Consider the following 19762-nt stretch of genomic DNA (forward strand, 5'->3'; position numbering starts at 1 on the left):
GGTCCTAGAGCCCTAGGTGGCTACTAGGGTAACTCATTATAAGTTGTTTAATAAGTGAAAACACTACACTAAACAAGAGTAAAATGAACCTAATAAGTGTCTTTGTATGTTCTTGCCCATGCCTTGAGTGCTAGTACAAACTAGGGTGGGAGAACAATGAATGCTTGGTTGCAAACTTACATCTGTAGTATGCCTTGTTAGTATGAAAGGATACTAGTGGCTGCATAAGGATCACTAGGGGGTGGTGGTCCTGAGAGACTTCTAGAGTGACTTTAGCATCATTCATGCGATGACACTTGCCTGTTTACATAGTAGGTTTCCTACATGTCTTGTGTGACTTTGGGTGTAGATGTCGACCTATCTTAGAACCCTTGTGTTAGAATACTTTTAGTATTTCCTAGACTTAGAAAGTATTATTTATATTGGACTTGATATCCTATTTGAGACTTGAGACTATCTCCTCAATGTGGTGGGAGTGGGCCATTTAGGTTCCATGCGGTTGAGTGGTGGTTATTTTTCTTACCCTTACCATTGAAATTCATTCATAGTCACCATGGCTAGAGCATTCTTTGTTTGCATTTCCGTTCATTCTATCTATGTATCATTATGGTGGATGGTTATGTTTTATGATATATGTTTATATCTTTTGTGATGGATGGAAATGTCATGTATGGTGGATGGTTTCAATTTTTTTTTTTGCATTTTTATAATGTATTTGAGGAGGATGATGTATTTCTATTTCTATATATGTATATTCTTTTAGCCTTTCATACCCTATGACATGTACAATGGATGATTGAGCATTCTAAATTTTATTTGCCAAGAGGCATTCAAAACAAATGCATATTATTTAAATGGACATTGGAGTTTATAATTATTCTTTCATATGGATGTGGTATTTGATGGATTTAGTATTACTTAAATTTAAATGTGATTCAATGTCATGGGATCCTTAAGGAATGTAACCTGTTATGTATGCTTGTAGTTGATTGTATGTTATTGCTTTCACTACCATGTGTTTGATGTGTATGTTACTCTTCTTGTTCAAAAAAAAAAATGTTGGAAAACTTAGTAAAACTTTACGCTATTTCTTTTGGATTCCTTATCGGGGTGTTTCATGAATTTTCAAATCAATTACCTATATTTTTGAATTGAATCAACTATATCCATAATAATCTTGTACACAACAACTATGCAATGTTTCTAACAAATCATTTATAGATCATCAAAAGAAGAGGGTTTCATTTCTTAATTTTCTCCCTATTACATTCAATCACATAATATGGAAACTTACGATGAATATTTCCTTGCAAGTAACTATATTAAATTCCTGAACTTTCCATTACACAATTTCAACAATATACACTAATAAAAAAATCTCTTTTACATCACAATAAAATAACAATGGTGACTTCAAATGACATGGGACATTGGTCTCTCTACAAACTTGATTTTTCAACAATGTCAAGGGTGAAACCCTAACATCTTAAAGGAATCCATGTTCAAAAAACTTGCAAATGTGCACAAACAAGGAACCATGGAGGCTCACCTCCCATCCTAGGCTTCTATGAAGTCACCCATCAACTAGGGGAAACAAGATTCAAACCAAGTTTCATTCCAATCTCACAAATGCATGAAAATCACATTACAAACTTGCACAATCCCATCCCAAGCATATTTCAAAATGGGTCATCAATGCAGCCCTGAACATAGGGTGAATGTGTACTTTCAAAAAGGACACCTATAATAAATAATTTTTTTAATGCCCTTCTAGGGCTCTTCAAAAATCAACAAATTCTATTCCCTTTCTGGGTTTCCAAAACATCTTCCAAACATGCTGCAAATAACTATAGCTTCCTTGAAGTGCATACTCCATTAAATTTTTTTCTACACCATCTTTCCCTTATTACCCCTAACTAAGATATGAATAAATATGGAATACAGTGGAGCCAATACTCCAAGGTTCTCAACTATATTTCAAGCCCAACTAAGCCCTTCTACCTAGACTTGTTTTCCCTTATCAAAAGGTGAGTGAAGCCCTCACACCCATAACAATACTTGACATTCAATTCAAAATAAGGAGATTCAAGAAGAAAAATCAAGAATGTTCATGATACACAATGCACCAAACTACCACACCACAATACAAAGATTCATAATGACACAACATAATAGCAAAATCTACCATCCAAAGATTCACAATACAATGCATGATCCCAAAACAAATACTCCATCCTTGCATATTAATTATATAGTACTAAAAGAAAGGATATGAACATGGTTTGAACACCAACCTTGGTCTAAGCTAAAGGCAATGATAGTTTTTCTAGAGCTCCTTAGCCTTCCTCCAAGCCCTAACTATCTCTAAACTTAGAGAGTTAGTGAGCACCCCACTAGTTTGTTCAAGACTCTCAAATTGGGCATTCCCAATATCCATTTTAGCAAAGACACTAAGCCACTCCTCCTTAAAAACATTTTTTTCTCTAAGTTTTCTATATTTGACTTAGTGGGAACATGGGAGAAAACACATGTGATAACTCCAATTTCAAATTGATGGAAGAATGCATGGATAAAGGGGGCCCCTAGGTTGTCTAGTCACTATCATGGTCAAAATTAGGTCCCTAACATGTTATACTATTACATGGGTAGCTTATTTTCACATAAAAGACACTTTGGGACTACCTAATGATCCCTCAAAATCCTAGCTAAGTCCAAGTTCGAATTTCCTTTTATTGTGACCCATATTACCCCTTGTCAAGTGGGTTTCCTTACTCATTGACAAGGTAATTAGTTTTACAGTAAAATACCAACTTGACCAAAACTCTAAATAACTTGTCTTTACACACAAAATCCACAAGTGTCGAGTGACACATAAAAGCACATTGCACATCACAATGACATGTCCCTAATGCATCTTTATGATTAAACATTTCCACATACAAGAAAAGTTACATTTACAAGATAAAGTACATCACAACAAGGCTTTCAAGTCCTCCAAATATTTTCCTTGGTTTTGCTATATTCGCATACGTTTTGATCTTGTTTCCCCAAAAATTTCCATGGTTCCACTACCTAGATATTAAATTTGAGCATCAGTAGTCTAAGGAGGTCATATAAATATATGCATATAATTTCAAATGTTACGTAATCTTATTAACATAATTCAAATAAATTTCTTTTCATAAATAAATCATTCAAAATGTTAAAATATCAAAATCTTCATAACATAAACCATCATAATCAAATCAACCTTTATTTGCATTTCACATTAAATTATAAATCTGTTGGGATTTACAAGTAGGAAAGTTTAATTCTGAGGGGGCGGGTGAATAAGAAGTAACTAACTTTAACCTTTTGAAAATTTTAGCTGATATCACTCACATGCATCTAACATATCTACTTAACATGAAAATAAAGACATGCATGAAAATAGATAACACAAGATTTTGGTCACCTAGTAACCCTTCAAAATGAGAAGGTAAAACTACGGTGGGGGTGAAACCCACAAATTATCATTGCAAAAATATGTAATTGTTTAAAGTTACAAAGTTTGACCACTTCCAATGGTCTACCTTGTGAAAGGCATGTCCTATTAAAGACTTTGCACTCTATTAAAAGTGACCTAGTTAAAGGATTTACAAACACTCATTTGCAACATTACCCTGTTAAAGGATTTAGCACCTTTTTTAAAGGCTTACAACATGGCTATTAGACCAACCTATCATAATATAATTTTCATTACTAATACAATGGATAGAGAGTATTAGAAAGTCTTGACCTCATGACCTAGAATATTCAATTGCTGATTCTAGATCCTCATTCTGCTCCATCTATTTTGATCCTTCCTTGATCTGATATGTGTCTCCTCAAAGTTCTGATGCTTTGTACTAATCAACTAAATTTTGCAATGTTGTTCTTCCTCTTCTAAGTCTTTACACCCCTCTACACTTCTCTAGAATTCTCCCATAACCTCTCACTCTTGCACCAATAATGTGGTTTTTTCATCCTTCTTAAGACTTTTAAGACTTAGGGTTAGCTATGAATCTATGATCAATATTCATTCTTCTTTTCACACTCAATTCTTTCACTTTTCCTATTCGTTACATAATTTTTAGTCTTTCTTATTGCCTACATGTTAATTACATAGGGAATGTAGAAGATTCGATCTTATCTTAAAGATCCTTTGAGATTCATCCTAATTCAGCTCAAAAATAGTTTACATCTAAGTTTCTGAAGGCACAAACTCATATGCTAATTCTATGTTACTCGACACTTACTAGTTGCTGATGCTTGATGAATATAAGAATTCTATCTCACATGACATGTATAGTAATTTTGTTTCACTTGGCATCAATAGTCTGATCAGCACTCACAGTGACTTGGCACTTGAACTAATCTTAGCCCCTAAAGTTTACTTAGCACCTATTAAACCTTTGGCTCAGTATGTACTATAGCTTAGAATCTATATTATACTTAGCATCATCTTTGAAATTGGTTAAGTGTGTTGAAACTCAATTTTTAAAACCAATCTGAGACCAACAATCTTCTCCTTTGACATGAGTGTTAAAAACACTTAACTAGGCATTATGAATTTGATCTCTATAAGTATAATCCACATCCTATTCCGCATATCTACAAAACTTCAAAAACTTGTTCAAAAGTTTGTAGAAGACTATATACCTTAAAATTTTGAAACTCCTCCTAAACTGATGTGTCATTTATATATCCAAAATCTCTTATGTAGAATTTGTCTCATGTTGTTTCCATTATCTTCCTTATCATTCCTTTTCTTCTGTTTCTATTTGCTATATTTGTACTCCCCTTTTATTTTTGCTCCCCTTTTGCACACATCTCTTTGTAGTTTTTGTTATCCATTTGGTTGTATCTTTTTAAGATTCAAAATTTGAATATCTCCCCCTTTGGATATTCTTTTGTCTTTGGGTCTCATATAATATCTCCCCCAAATAATTTCTTCTCATTCTTATTTTATCATGTCTTTATTATATCTCCCCCTTTATCTACATAATGTACTCCACCTTTTTGACACTTATGTCAAAGGGTCCTAATAATGAATGGAATATTTAGCCAAAAATGTTTTATTTATCCCAATTATTACCTTCAAAGAAGCATCCTAGTTCTCCAATGCTATTTTTAGTGCTTTGAGCTTTATGGTTGTCTCTACTAGAAGATGTAGAAGGCCTTCTAATGTAGAAAGATTTGGATCTTTCTTTAAAATATATTTTTCATAGGCCACCTCTTTATGTAATACTTGCATATGTGGGCTGATTGCACACTGAATCTATATTAATTTGGACTTAACATTAGCCTCTTCTATTGTTAATATAGCTATCTCCTTCTGAGTGTGAAGTGTTGTGGGAAAATGCTTCTTACTTTGAGCTAGATCAAAATTAGGTAGCTATGTGCTTGATATATTAAGGTTCCTTTCCAAGCTTAGTATTCTATGGCTAGTCTCTTGTGTGAAATATGAAGAGTTACATAGGTTTGAGTACAATGAGAATATGTTCTCAAGTACTATTTCAACATTTTCTACCTTCTTAGCTAGTTCAACCTATGATAGTACAATCTCACTAGATATCTTTTAATTAACCTTCATTTGAAACTTCTTTTTAGACCATTCCAATAATTTAACATTGGTATCAAGGTCTTCATTTTGTACCTAGCCCACTATGTTGGATAGTTGCTCCATGATGGGCTTTGTTTTATCAAGTACTAGAAAGTTGAATGCATCAAGGAAGATGTCTTTGATTTCTACTAATGCTTGCCTCTACCTATACTCATTCCTATCCTACTTCTTTTTCTTTTCTAGTACCTCTTGTACTACATTTATCTATGCTAGGTTCATTTCTTTGTAGTCATAACTTGGTATGACTATTTCCTCATCAAGTGCAGGGTCTCCATAGTGAAGTACCCTTGCTACCTTGGTGGAGCTTGAGCTAGGTGTTGCTATTTATAGTTGTATTGCAATAGTGCTCAGCTACTTGGTAGGATTCCTTGTAGTAGGCAAATTAACCAATGTCTGTATTGCCTCTTGCTCTCTTTCCTTGGGGGTTTTCTCTTCTTCCTTTTATTCTTCACTCCTATCTTGATCAATTACAATAATTTGAGGAGGTTCACCTTGACTATGTTTTGCAGGATCCTTTTGTCCTATTTGTTCCCTTTTTGGCTCCTCAAGAGTGATTGTTATTGTCATTATGAAATCAACCTTAGTAATTGTGTCTTGTGTTGATTTCTCTTTTGGTTGATTGCTTTTAGCTATAGGAGGTTGTGAGGGTGGTCCTTGTGTGCTCACCTTTTCCTTTATAATTTCAGCTACAACTTTTTATGACTCTTCTACACTCACCAAAATAGGATTTGTGCAAAACTGTGATTGCAATTTTGTGTGGGGAAGGATCTTTTTGAGGTCCTCTATAGTTAATAGATTCATGTTTTGACTTGAGGTGTCAGGAACATCCTTCACAATTATAGTTTTTATAGATGTAGGTGCTACATGTGGAGGATTGGTTGGTGGCAATTAGGTGTCTTGGACACTTTGTTCTTGCTATTGCTCCTGAACTATTGCCTCATCACCTTTATGTGTCTTCTCCTCCATTGTTCCCTCTTCTTTCTCTTTCTCTCCTTCCCCCTAATTTTCTTCTCATTCCTCATCATCATTCCTTCCTTCAAAGGGATCTTCTTTCCCTTCCATGATAGTAGTCAATCCATATATCAATTTCCACATTTGTGTGGATTTCTTTACAACATCTTCTATTATATTTTGCAAAATACTAAAGGCTCTATATTTGGCTACAAATTTTCTCCCATTTTTCTTACTAGCCTTACTTATTTGACCTTTTTTAAGGTTTGGCATTACACAAGCCAATGTTGACTCCCTTATTTCATTCTCTATATGTAGGCAGTAATGCCATTTATTTTCAAGAATGGAGCTTAGCTCCTTAGGTATGGAATTGTCTAGTTCAAGTGGAGGAGTCTTGAACCTATCCATCATAGTGTAGATAGATTCTTCCACTATGTTCTATTCCTCTCTACTCAACTTATTAAAATTAATGGTCTTTAAAAAAATTAAATTTTTATTATCCCTAATAATATCACAAATATTTTCAAGGTCAGATTTGGTGGTATGACTTACCACTCTAAATTGATCATTGTCAATTTTTTTCCATTCTTCACCTAACTCTAGTGGTGCCTGCACATATTTTCTTCTTTTATTTTCCATAGGCCCTCCTTGTTTTGTGGCTTTTTTCTTTGCTTATTCCTTAGCCACTTTTTTTGGTGCCCTTGTGTCTATCCTTGTATTAGGCTTGGATGGGCTTGGCTTAATTGCTTTCTTCTTCCCTTTGGGCTATGCAATAGGCTATTTTTGTGCTTTTCTCTTCCCATATTCAGCCTTGATTGCTTCTTGATTCACACCTTCTTCTTCCTCTGCATCCTCACCCATGCCTTGGATCAATGCTAATGGTTCTTGACCTTGTTCATCTTTCTCATCTTCAACTTCTTCTTCATCTACTTCTTCTTCAGCAATGCCCTCGCCGAATTTTGCCTTTAACTTCTTAACCAAATTTTCTTTTTTCTTTAATGTGGAGGTAGTCTTCAACTCCATATCCATCCTTGATCTCACCACATCAAAAGTCCAAAAATGTGGTGCACTCTTGTCCACTTCCTCTGCTAACAATGTAGTGACAGCTGCAGATGCCTCATCTATATTTATCTCATATCCAAGAGGTCTTAACCATCTAACCCTTGGTATGGTTGCTTCAATATAAGTATAATCAATATCTACAAGAAAAAATGCATCATTTACATGTTTTCCTACAAATGAAACTAGTATCCTTAGCCTCTATTTCATGGATTTCTTGAAATCTTCAACATAGCTGGTCATGAGTGTTTCAAAATTAGCTCCCATTTGTTCAATATATTCATTCACTTGAGCTACTATAGACCTGTTGGTTTTCCAGCTTACTTTTCCAAGTGATGGAAATTCATTTTATATATATAAAAATATGCAAATCAAAATTGCATCAAACTTGCATTGTGCTCCCTTAGTTCTCCTTATTCCTGCTAAGTTCTCATTGATTTGTTACAATTGCAATTCTGCAAGATCATAAGTATGATCCTTTTTCACTAGTTTGTAACCAACATCCATTGGAAGGCATTGTACACTATTAATTCTATTGGATTTATAAAATTTGTGTGAAATAACCCTAATAGAAAAGTCAAAAAGAGGGTCTTGGATAGTATATATAGTCATTCCTCTCTTGTTCCATTTTGCACCTGTGTTCTTCTAAATTGCTTCCTTTGAGTCACTTCTAAAGGTCTTTGGCCGATCTAAGGTTGGATACCCTGTTACTCTATCATTTTTTTTTTCACTGGACCATCTTCTAGACATAAACTTCCATCATTAATCCTACTTAACACTATCCTGATCCATTTAGTTGTGAAGATTGTGGGGAATTCTAGGGCATGAGTCAAACCCTTCCTCTCAATGATTCAATATTCTTCCTTCAAGACTCTATTTTCACACAACTTTTCATAGGCTTCCCTCATCTCCCTATCCCTAATAGCACCAATCTTACAATTATAACACCTCCTAACATCCTTGATGATAACTACTTTAGGAGGAATAATAGATAGAGCTTCGGTTGGGTCATTTTTGTATGCCACTTTAGGGATTTGTAGGAAATGAGGTTGTTTTGCTTCATTTGAAACAAGTTGGACCTCAGATGACTATTTCTCCTAGGGTTTCCTTGAACTAGAGGCCATTTGTGTGATCTAGGGTTTAAACATGAGGAAAATGTAAAACTGCAGAACTCGACACTAGTTTAAATACCTTGAATTTATGAAAGTGTGCTAAATAACTATTTAAGTAGGCTCAAATATTGGATTATCTACTTTGAAGTCATTCTACACTCTTCTTCATCTTTTGTCTTCATTTGCGATGAAGAAAAATGGTTCAAAATGCAATAATATACCCTATTTTCATAGCATTTGATGCTTAGTGCATTTATAATTGTCCACTTAGCTTCTTAAGCAATTCCACATTACTCCACTTCCATTGTCTTTCCACCACCTAGCATCCACTAAAGTATCCTTCATTTGGCTTCAACTAAAATTTCTCTTTACTTATCTTCCACTATTAACTCAGCTACAACTAATTACTTGGATTCTATTGGCTTTGGCAATCAACTTGGCATGTACTAGGATTTTACTTGGCATCTGAAGGCAATTTTTCTTATTTTGCAACACTAGTGAAAACTCAAAGTTTTAATTTTGCATCTCTATTAATGTTGATCTTTCCTTTTTAGTATTTCCTTTTTAGTATGCCTTCTTGTTCTTAGTTGGATGAATTGTGATGACTTGACCTTTTAGGTGAAGTGATCCCTACATTTGTTGTGTTGCTTCCATCTTTCTTCTTCCATGTCTTATTAATTTCTCCTCTAATGTGTCCAACATCTACCATTTATTTTCCTTTTTTGAACTCTAAGTTGGGTGCCTTTGACCTTGTTGGTCAATTCCTAGTAATATGACTAGTCTTTAAACAACTGAAGTATATAGTTTGGGTGAGCCATCTATTGTAGTTTCCATTGAAATGTGTTCTTATGCAATTCTTAGGGAGGTTTCTATATTCATGATAGTAATGGTAGCTATGTTTGGTGTTGTAGTCCCAATTGTAGTCATGTCCATGATTATTTTCTCTTACTAATTGATTTGATGTCCACATAAGCTTTGATCTACACAAAAAAGCTCTATGTCCATACTTCTTGCAATTGTAGCAGTGACCTTCAAATCTTGATGTTTAGATAGTCCTAGTCTTGTAGTCATGTGTTTGATGTCCTTGCTTGTTGCATTTATGACAGTAACCCACATTCTTAGATTTTTCATTTTGATGGGTGTTCTTGCTCCTGTACACATTCAAGGTATGTCCCTTTTTACAACAGAAATGACAAGTAGGCTTAGTATTCTTACCTTTGTTACTTCTTTCTTCTATAGTCTTTGATGACTCTCCTTTCTCAATGCTGGTGCATCCTAGTCCTGTAGTATCATTACTGGGTCTTGGTGATTTTAGTAGCTATTCAAAGTACTTGATGGCCTCATTGGGTTCATTAAAGCTCTCTACAATTTCCTTCTCACTTTTCAAGTCATTTTTTAGTTGTTCATTTTTCATCTTTAGTGTGGAGATCTCAATATCCTTGACATTTAGTTCATGACATGCATTCATCATCTAACTTAGGGTGTCTAGCTGTATGTTTGAAATTCTTGCAAGCTCAATTGACTTTTCTTCTAGTCTATTGGCAAGGTTTCTCTTGTCTTCTTCTAGCATAGCCTTATCTTCAATGGCTCTTTGCTTCTATTCAATTACTTCACAAAGCATCATGGCTTGTGATTCTTGTTCATTATTGAGATTTTTTATTTCTTCTACTTGAGCTCTATTCTTCTCCATTAGATTAGCTATTTTTGCATCAAACTCTTTGGAATATCTATTTGCAAATTATTTTGAGGTGTCAATATTCTTGTATTGTGTATCATTCTCAACTATGGCAATCTCTCTTCCACTCTTTAGAGATTTTCTCAGTTTGTACCTAGCTTCTTCCAAAGTATGTGGATGAGTTGTATATCAATCACTTGGTTCTCTATGACCTTCCCAAGTTTGTAGACTTCCATTTCTAGATCTTTTCTCTAAGCTGTAAGGCTCCTCCTTGTGATAACTTGGCTCAGATACCAATTCTTAGGATTTACAAGTATGAAGTTTTACTTCTGAGAGAGGGGGATTGAATTAGATGTAACTAACTTTAACCTTTTAAAAAATTTAGCTAAGATCATTCACATGCGTCTAACATATCCACTTAACATGAAAATAAAGACACGCATGAAAATAGATAACACAAGATTTTGGTCATCTAGAAACCCTCCAAAATGAGAAGGTAAAACTAGGGTGGGGATGACACCCACAAATTATCACTACACCAATATGTAACTATTTAAGTTTACAAAGTTTGACCACTTCCAATGGCTTGCCCTATGAAAGGCCTATCTTGTTAAAGACTCTGCACTCTGTTAAAAGTGACCTAGTTAAAGGATTTACAAACACTCACTTGGAATGTTAACCTATTAAAGGATTTAGCAACTTGTTTAAAGGAATACAACATGGCTGTTAGACCAATCTATCATCATAGGATTTTTGTTACTAATACAATGGCTAGAGAGTAATATAAAGTCTTAACCTAATGGCTTGCAATCTTCAATTAGTGATTCCAGATCCTCATTCTGCTTTATTTTTTCTAATCCTTCCTTGATCTGATATGTTTCTCCTCAAAATTTTGATGCTCTATTCTGATCAACTAATTTTTGCAATGTTTTTCTTCCTTTTATAAGTCTTTACACCTCTCTACACTTTGCTAGAATTCTCTCATAACCTCTCACTATTGCACGAATAATGGGGTTTCATCCTCCTTTTCAAGACTTTGAAGACTTAGGGTTAGGTATGAATCTACAATCACTATTCATTCTTCTTTTCCAGCTCAATTATTTCACTTCTCCTATTGGTTACATGCTCTTTCATTTTTCTTATTGGTTGCATGTTGATTACATAGGGAATACAAAAGATTCAATCTTATCTTCAAGATCCTTCGAGATTCATGCTAAGGTTTCTCAAAAAAGGTTTACATCTAAGTTTGTGAAAGCACAAACTCATATATTGATTTTGTCTTACTTGGCACTTACTAGTTACTAATACTCGGCACATATAGGAATTTTGTCTCACTCGACATCTATAGTAATTCTATTTTTCTCGACATCAATACTCTACTCAGTGCCTTTAGTGACTCAATAGTTGAACTATGCTTGGCATCTAAAGTTTACTCAGCTCCTATTGAATCCCTAGCTTGGCACATGCTTTAGCTTAGCATCTGTATTATACTTGGCATCATCTTGAAATTGGTAAAGTGTGTTGACACTCAATTGTCAAAACTAATCTGAGACCAACAAAGTCATCATCATCAAATTTACATTTATTTTCATATCACTTTAAATCATGAATCACCATTAAAAAATTAACATTTATTTACATATCACATTAAATAATAAATCATCATATCATAATTTAATTCTATCATTTTATAAAGTTGCATCCATATGTGTTCAATGATTCCATTAACAATATTAGGCTCATAGTATATATCATAGATGTAGAACACTATTGTAAATTTCAAAATTAGTAGATAATATAAGCCACTTTCCTACTAGCTCTTGAATAATATCAAACTATCCAATCCTTAATATCAAAAGCAACATACTCCACTTAAACATTACATTACAAGAAATTTTTGCCATTCATCTTCTATCAAAGTATTTGAAAAAGGTTAGTTCACTAATGAAATCATTTAGGTCTTAATGTGCAAACATAAGTGTGGATTTTCAAAATTGTAGACATTATGATAACATAGTCCTATAGTCTCGAAAGTATATCAAAACATCAAATTAGAAGTGTCATATATCATAGCCCTATAGTCTCAAGAGTATATCAAAACATTAAATTAGAAGTGTCATAATTCAAATACGTCATCTATGCTATGACAGATTAGGTGAGGCCTCATAGTATGTATGTATGAATATAAAGAGAGAGATCTTGGCACAATAGAAAAACAATAAAACTAACTCAACACATCATGTGGCCATAGATGTGATGGAAATGCCCATTGGTAAGTAGATTCCTCTTTTTCTCTCTTATTTTTCATTGGTTTTATTTCACTTGAACTATTATTTCTTAGGGGCATTTTGTAACATTGGATTCTTTTTATGCAAGAGGTGATGAGGACATTCCTTGATGTACACATGTTAGATGTATAGGAACAATAAATTTTGTGATGAATTTTTCATGAGCAATGAAGATGGACTTCCCCTGAGAGTAACCCAACTTCTAGGTACTTTAAATATTGATACTTTCTTAAAAATTTTAGTTTGTCAATGGGGGATTTAGATGTTATGGGGGGAGGTGGGGCCAAATGAGCTTCCAACTTTAGATGCTTGGCCCTAATTAGTAGAGCATAACAAACTATTCACAAAACCAAGTGAAGCTCAACATTAACCTATGATTGCATGAAAACTAACTATGTGAATCTCTTGGTTTTGGACAATGCTAAAGGATGTCATAATTAAATATACAATCTCAATTCATATGCATATAACATCAGGTGGAGTTGAAAAATGTAATAGGTTTTAATTTTTTTAAGAAGTCTTTAATTAGGTATTTTATGTTATAGATCATCACAAACATTATAACTTTTACTCTTATAGGAAAGGGTAATGTCCTCAACATGCAACAAAATCAATGCTTTTATTGTGTTGGCTTGCTGAGGAGATTCTCTTGACCATAGCAACTAGAGTTCTATTGTTCATGATGGTCTATAATTTAAAAAATTAATAGACCTATTAAATAAATGTAATCATGGTGCATTTTTTTAGGTCATTCTATTGTCCATGCATCTAGAATGTAGTTGCATGTGCATTCTTGATTTAGATTGGTAGAATCTTATTCTGGATATGATCGAAAAATGGCATGCACTAGAAGATGGGAAAATGGTGTCGCTTTTACAGGTCTAGAACCATTTTTTGTACATTAAAGATTGATCATTTCTTAAATATTTTTGATTTAAACAAGGAATTTAGATGTTGGGGGGAGGGGGGGTGGCCAAATGAGATTCCACATTCACGTGGCTGGTCCTAATTAGTAGAGAATATTAAACTATTCTCAAAACCAAGTGATGCTCAACATTATCCTATGCTTACATGATAACTAACTATGTAAATCTCTTGGTTTTAGGAAATCCAAAAGGATGCCATAGTTCAATATGAAATCTTTTTGTTTCTTCTAATCTAACATTATATTATTTGATAATATATAACCCTCCATTATAAAGGTTGAGAGTTAACCATATGAAATAAGTATATCTTTATGTTTTATTTTGGATACTTCCTCCTCATTTTCATGTACCTAGTAATAGATAATGGGGTAGTATCTCCATGATATTCCTCTTCAACTTCTCCTTATATTAAAACTACATTTTTTTCTCGCTTTACTCTTTATTTATTTCTTCATTTTCTCGTTGTCAAGTAGCTAAACATGTTCTTCTAATGCACACATATTTTTGCTACATTATGAAAACATGGGATGAACTAAAATTTGGTAATGTAATAAATATAGTTTTCGTCTTGCAAGTAAATTTTTTTTAGAAAAAAATAACAATCTACAAATAGTAAATTCAAAAGAACAATTCATTGCAATGGAGGGTAAAAGTACAAAACTATGTCACCTTTCAGGTTGAGTTATCACATCAATTGAATTTGAGTATTTCTATTTAAAAATCAATTTTACTCAAACATATGATCTAGAAGAATTCACTCTAGCTATGTTATATATGATTTCTCACTTTTCCAATTGGAAATGTCTATTAAGTGCATATTTTATACTAGTTTGTATTGAATTACTAAAGAAATAAAATTATTTTAGAAAACTAATGTTTCAATAACTCTTACTATTTTTTATGATATTTTTTTAATAATATATAAACACCATTTTATAGAGTTCAAAGTCAAGAATATTCTCATATATAGTTTATATTAGTTTAATTGGATAAAGTATATTGTAATTAAAAAATTCTACAAGTACATATTTTAACACTCCAGAAGATGTCAAGTTTGAGAATGGAAAAAATATGAAATCATATCCAAAAAATAAAAAATCACATGACATTCTAGAGGATAGAGTCCTTTTCAAGAATAAATAATTTTTCTTTTGGTTAGAAAAGATTTGTTTCAAAAAATGTGGTGGGAGATGAAAACTATCAATTTTAGATGAGTTAAATTCAAATTGTCATAAAAAAAAAATATAGATCTAAAGCTAGTTTTTATTTTTGATTGTTCTATCTATATATGTTATCTATAACAAAGTCTAAGATTGAAGGGAAATAAGTTTATTTCTATATTATTTTGTGGTGGGGATTAGACCCCTTAATTTTTAGTATTTTTTAGTAAGTAAAAAATTGTCTTTAAAAAATTAGGAAAATATATCAATTCTTATTCCAAATAATTATCAAAAATTATTAATCTAAAATTCATCCATTTCTACACATTTCATTAGTTTACTTCATTATCAAATTTTAAATAATCCTACCATTTTTATGTCATTGAAGATGAATAGTGATAATTTTTATGTCATTTTGAAGATGAATAGTGATAATGAAGATGAAAAATGGTTTAATATATAAAACCCACTCAAACATTAGAAAATCATGCATCAAAAATGTATAAGATGTGACCTGTTGGACTCTTATTCTATGTCGGTTTGAAATTAATGTAATCTTAATATGTGTTACTTCAGATGTGATTTATATTTATTGAATTATTTTTCTAGTATGTCAAATTCCTCAACTAGTCCTTGATTGGAAGATACTAGAATATTGAATTTTATTTCAGTTCTTGTATGTCATGTCACCTATTTATGACACATATACATGTACTATTAAATTCTTCCAAAATTAACATGCGACATATATGTATTATCTTGTCTTAACATTCTACATTGTAATTGTAGTTTGAAGAAGATATTTTTTCCTACACTAAGTAGTAGAGTCAAACTTAATTATACCTCACTTCAAGGAAACTAGTTTGTATACTTCTTGACATTGCAAAACTCTAGGCATCCTTTTTGGGTGTGTATCTTACAAACATTTTCATGTCTTTTTCTTGTCCTATGCTACATATGCAATTCCCATCACTAAAATTGGTGTTAGAATGGTTGAAATGTGTATTAATATTAGCCTATGGTAGCTTCGCAAGATAAATCTCAAAAAAAAAATCTCTCCCTTATTGTTTTCCATACTAATTCTCTTTTCACCCACACTAGTGAAAGAAGTGTTTTGGGTTTATGATTCTCATACACCATCTTGCAAGTTTATAATTCTTTGAGATATTGGTATTCCTTTTAATGGTATGAATCAAATTATGTCAAGAAGTGTTTTGGATGTCATGCTTAGTTTGCAAGGACAAGGAAAAGGAAATATAGGGGCATAAGATGTTTGACATGCACATGTAGCTCTCTGAATGTAGGGAATAACTTCTTTTCATTTCTTTATACTTCTACTTGTTTTCCCTCTTGGCTTTGAGGAAGCTTCTTGAAGAGGCTTTCTACCTCTTTTCTTTACCGAATTACTCATGGCCTTCACAGATTGAATAAAATGGGCACCCCCAAAATACTCCTAAACAAAACCCAATATTAAAAATATGACACCAAAGATAAACAGATATTAGACCAGCAATGCATTACCATAGAAATGTATTAGCTTGCACATTGTAGCATACATTTCTACATTTGATACTAACCCATAATTTCATTTGTTAAAAAAGAAGAAGAAATTTTAATTGTTAAAAAAACAATGGTCTTTGTTCACCTATTTTGCAAACAAACTAAAGTGTAACAAAAGGAATTTAACATATTTTATGTTTGCCTATTTTTGAAGAAACACACTAAATAGTAATAGAAAATATAGTCTAAAATTCTATTCCACATTGCCTATTTACCAAGCCATTGGCTGGATTGTTTAAAAAATCTATTATTTGTTAATCTATTTTACAACTAAAATGCATTATATCATATTCATTATATTTCAAGTAGTTGTAGTAACATTTGTAGAGATATATGATGAAAGAAATTCAAATTATATCTCTCCAAATTTTTTAAGATGACTACAATCTACTATAATGTCTAATTTTTTCTTTAGTTCTCTTTCATTCTAATCATCAAATAGTACTTTACACAATTATATTAAAAAATATTGTAAAACACTTTTAAGCCAATTGAAATAGCAACAAATACAGATGACCCAAAAAAGGGTTTATGAAAAAAGCTAATAAAATGGGCAACCAAGCAAAATAGAAAGAAAATTACCTAGGGCTAGAAAACCCTAATAACACTAACTTGCAATTATGTGCTATTCTTAAAAATTTATTCTATAGCTTAGCTTTTGAAGGTTATAATATTCAAGATGGCATAATATTTTAGTGGGAGGACATCTAATAATCAAATTGAGGTGTATAACATGAATTTTTTAATTTGTTTTAATAATTCACCTAGCTGTCACAATTGTGACATCATGTTTTGATGGCTAGCCTTCACTTGCATGACATAGCTATCATAATATCATCACAATTACAATGAGTAGTTTTGATAGATCAACACCATGTCCACAACACAATTGTCATGTGGATGTTGTAATTATGATGGCCTCAACATGAACTCTTGTCCCTTCCTTCTTCCAGGTTATGATAGCTTTATCCATTGCAATTGTGATGAATGCCCTTGCCATCACAATTTGTGATATCAAAATTCTAATAGATGCCAATTCATGGTTCTATCACTTGGGTGATGGGTGGTTATTGCATTAGGTTGAAATTTAGTACTATGTCATTCCCTCATACCATCTTTCACAGAAAATTGGAAGTAATATAGACACCACACCCTTGTACCAAATTCTATAGAAGACTTGTAGTTGTACAAGTGTTTACTTATATTATCATTAAATTTATTAGTCATTTATTACTTTTGGTTATCACTTGTTTAAACCTCTTCACATTACCATGTCAGCCACTTCCATGTTAGGGTACACAAGAGAAGTCACTAGACATGTCTACCTTATATGCCCATTCTCATCATACAATGAGTGTCCATAGGCAATGTGAACTTTCAACCTGATCTTCAAATTAAAAATCACTCTACCAGCCTCTATTTGGGTGTTTAGTTCTCACAAGATCTTGACATACACATTTGCATGTGTTTGTGTGTGGGCACAACCAACTTCAAAAATATAATCAAAAGAACCAATGCAAGGTTTGGGTATGAGAAATGCAATAATGAAACATGTATAGAAATTTACTCAAACAACGTATGTTTGGGAGCTTTTATTCAACATGATTCCCAATAAATTGAATACATCACCAAGAAAAATGAACTCACTCAATTAGCCTAAATTTGGGAGTGTGGGTTTGACATGAATCCTAATTTCCATGAAGTAGAGATATATCAAGAAAATAAACTTGGCATACAATCCATTTCCATAATAAAATGATTTTTTGCCAAAATCCCAACAAAATATGGGTGGCATGCAAAATGAGGAAAGATAAAATGACCAAAAACTAAACTTCTCAAGTAATAATAAAACTAAAAACTCATCACTATAGTATTGTTAAATGACCAAGGGTCCAATAAAATTCATAAAATGGGGTTAGAAACCCCATCTAGAAAATTTGGTGAAATTCCCCAAGTCCATTGAAATTAGTTTGAAGACACAAGTTTGAATTTGGAAGTAAAAAACCTTAGAATATCCTATATCAATTTTGATTCCATGATCCTAATCATTGTGGCAAGATCTACTTAATGGAACCTCTAGCCAAGCCATCTAGGGAAAAAGGAGAAAAGTGGATAGCATACAAAATGAGGTGATGTTGAAAAACCCCAAAATTAAAACATCTTATAATTTGAAGAAATCAAAACCTCATTGAGAAAACATGCCCAAACATAGGAAAATCAAATAAAATTTGACTTCTAAGCATACCAACAAAAATTGGTAGCATAATAGTTCTAGAAATGCATTACTAAATGCATTCCTAATTCCCTATAAAATAGAAATGATGACCTTGTAGTTGCATTAAAATATAAGGGGTATTTAGTTCTCCACTCCCTAACATTTAAAAACCAATGATGGAATCCAAAAAAAAGCAAAAATTATAAAACAAGAAAGCCCTACCTCATATCCAAAAGGGAAAAAAGGGAAAACAACTAAAAACTAAAGAGGCCACAAAATCAGATGAAACCATTGGGGAAGTGAAGTAATCCTAGTATGAATACAATGAGCCACCCTACACATAAATTTTTTGAACAGATTTGATCACAACATGCAAATAAAGAAATTTCTCCAAGAGGGTTTGGAGGAAATTCCTCATTTCTCAAAACATAAAATAGAAAAGCCCTAAATAGAAACTCACTTTTGGCATAATATAATCACTTTATCAAGTGCTTTATAAAATACATTATTTATCCACTTAATAATCTATTTGCCAATTTCCCAAAATAAATTAGGAAATTCCAATTAAATTAAAATTCAACTATGGTAAATTAGCTGGCAATTAAAATAAGTCAACTAAAATCATTAAAAACTCTCTAACCCATAAAATCAAAATTTATTTAAATTATTTTTGTAGTAATTATGGAACCTAAATGCACAAATAGACTTACAGGCCTAATCACATGATACATTGGGAATCTAAATTTACCAAATATTGTAGGGTTAATAATTAACAATATAAAGGTATATATATCACATAGGAATGATATTGACACAACATAAAATGCCAAAACACTAAATTTGTGTGCCACTACTAAGGGATATAATTCTAGCATATTAAATGGAGACAATCAAATTTAGATGCCTAATATATAATAATCAAAGAAATAATAATGCATAATCATATATCATGTAATTTATTTCATTTAAATAATCATTTAAATAATTCATTTCCATAGTTCTACTTAAAGGAACAATGTAAATATTATTAGAGCAATAATCCATGAATCTAATATGGATAACTTATTTCTCCATTATTTTAATAATTTAATAATAAAGACGGTAACAGAATGCTCAAAAGCATAAATGCTACCATAACATAATATATAGTCATCATACTAATATGGTTAAAT

This window comes from Cupressus sempervirens, chromosome 7 (genome assembly GCF_028749045.1).
Source record: "Cupressus sempervirens isolate cs-2001-9-10 chromosome 7, ASM2874904v1, whole genome shotgun sequence".
Taxonomy (NCBI): Eukaryota; Viridiplantae; Streptophyta; class Pinopsida; order Cupressales; family Cupressaceae; genus Cupressus; species Cupressus sempervirens.